Source organism: Mus caroli, unplaced genomic scaffold, assembly GCF_900094665.2.
Source record: "Mus caroli unplaced genomic scaffold, CAROLI_EIJ_v1.1 scaffold_22955_1, whole genome shotgun sequence".
Taxonomy (NCBI): Eukaryota; Metazoa; Chordata; class Mammalia; order Rodentia; family Muridae; genus Mus; species Mus caroli.
Genome location: NW_018390828.1, coordinates 3,332 through 8,399, shown reverse-complemented (window position 1 = coordinate 8,399; position 5,068 = coordinate 3,332). Strand labels below are relative to the sequence as shown.

General features: G+C 42.7%; 1 pseudogene; it reads left to right on the top strand.

Annotated features, from left to right (window-relative positions):
- Nucleotides 1-2,315: 2,315 nt before the first annotated feature.
- LOC110288856 lies at nucleotides 2,316-3,228 on the top strand (annotated as a pseudogene).
- The last annotated feature ends 1,840 nt before the right edge of the window (nucleotides 3,229-5,068 follow it).

Genomic DNA, 5,068 nt, shown 5'->3' with positions numbered 1-5,068 from the left:
CCTCCCCCTTCCTTTATAACTGACTGTCTGGAAATAGTAAAATTGAGCTTTGATCAGGATGTTGTCTTAGCTCCATTTTTTCTTCCGCCCCGTCTAGATTCCTCTCTTTTCAGATCGAACTGCCATTCTCAGTTGAACCGTTCGTGTTGTGGACTGCGGGCAGGCCGCAACATTTTTGTTTGATGGTTGTCCATGAGACTCTGTTAGAACCGAATGATAGGCTATTGTGTCTACTAGAAACTTGATGGGTTTTCCCTCCACTATTATGGTTACACTAGGGTTGGGAAGTGGCCAGTGTTGGTAGATGGAAGGAGAGGAGAGAAGGAAGTCTGCATCTCCTCTATCCTGCAAAAAAGGTGGGGGTGGCAGTTGGTTTAGGTTTCTCTGTTTTGTCTTCTTAACCACTAGTATGTGTTTTAGTCAGGTGGATAGGTTGTATTTGATGTCTTTCCAGATGGTAATGTAGGGGATTTGGGGTGTGTGTGTGGTCCAACTATAGATGACATCCTTGACTTTCTGTAACATGAGGGGGTCCTATGTCCCTTCAGGTGGCCAGCCAACATGGAAAGCTGTCCACTCCCACCTGGCAATAATGGTTAGTCTGTCCATCCTACCATCTGGTCCTAGTTCTAAAGTTTTTAAGCCTATCCAGGAAAAGCACTGGGGGAAGGGAGACATCTGGGTCTGTTCCATCCTTCTAACTTTCATTCAAGAAATAAATCAGACACAATTTAAATAAACAGCCAAAGAACACAGAAATAAGGATGTCGATTTGTATACAGTAGCAAAAGTGAAAGTGAGATGATGACAAAGTGGGCAGGAATCGAAATGTCTCTCTAAAGAAATTAGGGGATCTAATCCCTTACTCATGGGTCTGGTAGGTCTCCTGGCATTGCTGACTCTTGGTGTCTAGTGGATCTGCTGCAGTCCTCTGTGTCAGTGCTAAATCACAGGTTTACAGATTTACTAGAGTTAAAATAGGCAGACACTCAGACAATCATTATCCAGAGAATACGTAACAATCAGTCTTTGACTTTAAAGGTTGGGGGTCCTAGTGGAGGGTCAAGAGGGTACCAAATGAGCCACCAATATTATGCCCAGATTGCAAGGTTCCTATAGAACACCAGATTCCACCAGGAATTCAACTCATATGCCAAAGGAAAGAGTCTTTATTCAAGCTCAAGCTTGTACCCTCCAATCTCTCCAATGCAGTGGTTGGGTGTGGAAGCTCCCAAACTGGTGAAGCTTTGCCTTTTTATCACAGTTACAGCAGGGTAGGTGCTTTCCAATTTAGCAGTTACTTGATTGGTTAACATTTAAAAACTGTAGCTTGGAACATTTCTATGGGTAAGAAATGATTTCAGCTAGTTATGAATAATTATGGTTAACTAGAGTAATCTTCTTCAAAACATCTGAAATGTTAGATACTTTCCTCTTTGGAGCTGATTGGTGGTTATTAAGGGTGGAATGGTTGTTTTAGAAAAGTTATGGCTGTTGATATGGGTGTCTTGGTTCCTGGAATATGCTGTGGTTTTTCCTGATCTCAGCTTGAGGACAAGCATAACATAAGATGGAGACTAAATACAAAATGGAGTTTGTAACATATGACTGGGCCCTTCAGATCTCTGTTCTTTCCTTTCTCCATCATCATCCTCAGCACTGGGTTCTCTATTCTTGTTGAAACCTGGTGTCATCTTTAGGGACAAATTCCTTTTCCAATGCAGTGGAGAGTTTCCCCCATTCACTGTGCTCTGCCTCCATATTCCTCCAAGGACAAGCAGCCTGAAGCTGCCACTATTGTTTAGATGGACCATCTTCATGGTCCACTGCTCCTTCTTTAACCACATGCAGTCTATACATTGACCCAGCTCATAAACCCAGTTTGTACTAGAGAAAATTTGTGCTCTTTTTAGCATATGCACTTTAATCTGAGGGCCTTGATGGCTTTTTGTTCACAACCAAAGTGAGAGTTCTGTGGCTGCAGAACATTTGTTTTCATGTCCATCACACTTTTTTATGATGTGCAAAAGAACCTCAGGCAATCAAAAGGAATGAACCTCAAAAGTTTAGTTGTCGGAGTTGGAAGAAATTGTGAAGAATTTAAAATGGTAGAGTAGGCAATTGGGAGAAGCAAAGTGAAAGTGGTTGAGCCTCTTCTCTCTCTGTCTTTCTCCCCTGTCCCTTCACCTCTCCCTCCCTCCATNCCTCTCCTCTCTCTCCACCCTTTCATAAGGCTATTCTTCGTTCCATAGGTAGAAACTCTCTCTGAGTCACTTGCTCCCTGCTCCTAACTTCACTGAATGTTTTCTTCACAGTGGCTGCTTCTCTTTGCTACAGCTTCAAGGTTGACAGGTCAGAGTCTGGAAAGTGAAGGAATGAAGTCCACTGCCATCTGAACAGAAAGACTTTTTTTTCTCTACAAGGATAATAAGTGTCATTCCATTGGTGCTCATGAGAACAGCATGAATGCCACAAACATCTGTGAAAAACAGCTTGACACTCTGAAACATGGAATTGACATTTTCAAAGGGATGATATTTCAGAAGTTGGAGGAAGAAGTCAACACAATCAGAGGTAAGTTTCAAATGGTCTCATAAGGCTGGAGATGTAGCTCAGTGGTAGAGTGTTTGCCAGCATGTATGAGGTCTTAGATTCAATCCTCACTGCTACAAAATAAGTAAAAGAACATATCAGACATCCCTGCCCCCACAGGAAACAACAGGGGTATATGTTAGGGACATTCACTGTTTTAACAGAGGAAAAAAATGAATCACTGTTAGTCCTATCTAAGCAGCAGCAAGGGCAAAATGTAGAGGGTAACACAAGGTCAGTGGATGGGAAGGGACGATCAGTAGAAAGATAAGATTCACCAAGGCCATAAGCTAATCTCTTTCCAATGGGCATAGAGCCCCTCACTCTGCAGGCTGAGATGTGTGGCCAGTATGAAGTAGACAAACATTTCACAGGATACTCCATTGTTAGCCTCAATGGAAAGAACATGTTCCATGTTAACACAAGCACTGGCAACTGGACACAACTGGATCCTAGATTCAAGAAGATTATAGAAATGTGAAAGAAAGACAAGGTTGTAGCTGCCTTCTTAGAGAAGACTACAGAGGGCGACTACAGGACCTGGCTTGATGAGCTCAAGTTGCACTGGAAAGAACATCTGGAGCCTACAGGTAACTGGGAAAATGGGGCAAACGCTATCTCCATATTTTGGGGGTGGTGAGAGTGGACCTGGAAGGAGTGAGGAGGAAAATGTGTGCCATAAAAATCAAAATATATGTATGTAGGCAAGACAGTCTCTGTGAACAAATGTACTGTGTTTAGAAATGTCTTGCTGATCTTTGGTGCGAACCCAGTGCAGGGTCCTAAGGTTCCCAGAGGACTCTCCATGCCACAGGTGTCCTAGCACACCCAGGATCTAGGTATCACTGGTGAGTGGAATACAACATCTGTTACAAAGAATCCCAGAGGGTCTTGTGCCAGCAGGAACAGGGATAAAGGAACCCTGCCCAACCAGAGGCTGGGATTCCTTCTGGTGGCTCAATCCCCACTCCATCTTAGGCATGATCTGAGCAGGACCTAGCACACCCAGGATCTTGGGATCACTGAGTCCAGTCTACCCAGGAAAGCACCTGGGCAGCAGAAGCGACAGAGCTTTTTGGAAAGGGTCCCTTCGGGCCTTCATCCTCAGCCAGGTGGCAGAGCTGAGACCCAGACCCCTGGGCACCTTCCTTGCCAGAGGAGAGTCAGCCTCCAGGGAGGGCTCTGACCCTGGGACACAGGAGGTGGATCTGAGCTCCAGACTTCTGGGAAACTTTCCTGCAAGATGAGAGCGTGGCTGCAGAGAGTGCTCTGACCACTGGGAATCAGGAGAGAGTTGGACTCCCAAGAGTGCTGACAGAGGCTAACAGAATCACAGGAGAAACAAGCTCCAGCCAGAGACAGCTAGAACATTGAACAGAGATCACCAGATTGCAAAAGGCAAATGTTAAGAATCTTACTAACAGAAACCAAGACTACTAGGTATCATCAGAACCCAGTACAGCTACCACAGTGAGTCCTGGATACACCAACATACCCGAAAATCAAGACTCAGATTTAAAATCATATCTTACGATGCTGGTAAAGGATTTAAAGAAGGACAATAATAACTCACTTAAAGAAACACAGGAGAACACTGCAAAACAGGTAGAAGTCTATAAATAATTACAGGAAAACACTGCTAAACAGGTAGAAGTCCATAAAGAGGAAACACAAAAATTCCTTGAAGAATTATAAGAAAACACAAGCAAACAGGTGATGGAATTGAACAAAACCACCCAAGATCTAAAAATGGAAGTATAAACAATAAAGAAAACCCAAAGGGAGACAACTCTGGAGATAGAAATCCTAGGAAAGAAATCAGGAATCATAGATTTGAGCATCAGCAACAGAATACAAGAGATGGAAGAAAGAATCTCAGGTGCAGAAGATTCCATAGAGAACATGAGCACAACAATCAAAGAAAATGCAAAATGCAAGAAGATCCTAACTCAAAACATCCAGGAAATCCAGGACACAATGAGAAGATGAACCTAAGGATAATAGGTGTAGATGAGAATGAAGATTTTTCAAATTAAAGGGCTAGTAAATATCTTCAACAAAATTATAGAAGAAAACTTCCCTAACCTAATGAAAGAGATGCCCGTGAACATACAAGAAGCCTACAGAACTCCAAATAGACTGAACCAGAAAAGAAATTCCTCCTGACACATAATAATCAGAACAACAAATGCACTAAATAATGATAGAATATTAAAAGCAGTAAGGGAAAAGGGTCAAGTAACATATAAAGGCAGAGCTATTATAATTACACCAGACTTCTCACCAGAGACTATGAAAGCCAGAAGATCCTGGGCAGATGTTATACATACCCAAAGAGAACACAAATGCTAGCTCAGGCTACTATACCTACCAAAACTCTCAATTATGATAGATGGAGAAACCAGGGTATTACATGACAAAACCAAATTCTCACAATATCTTTCCATGAATCCAGCCCTTCAAAGGATAATAAGGG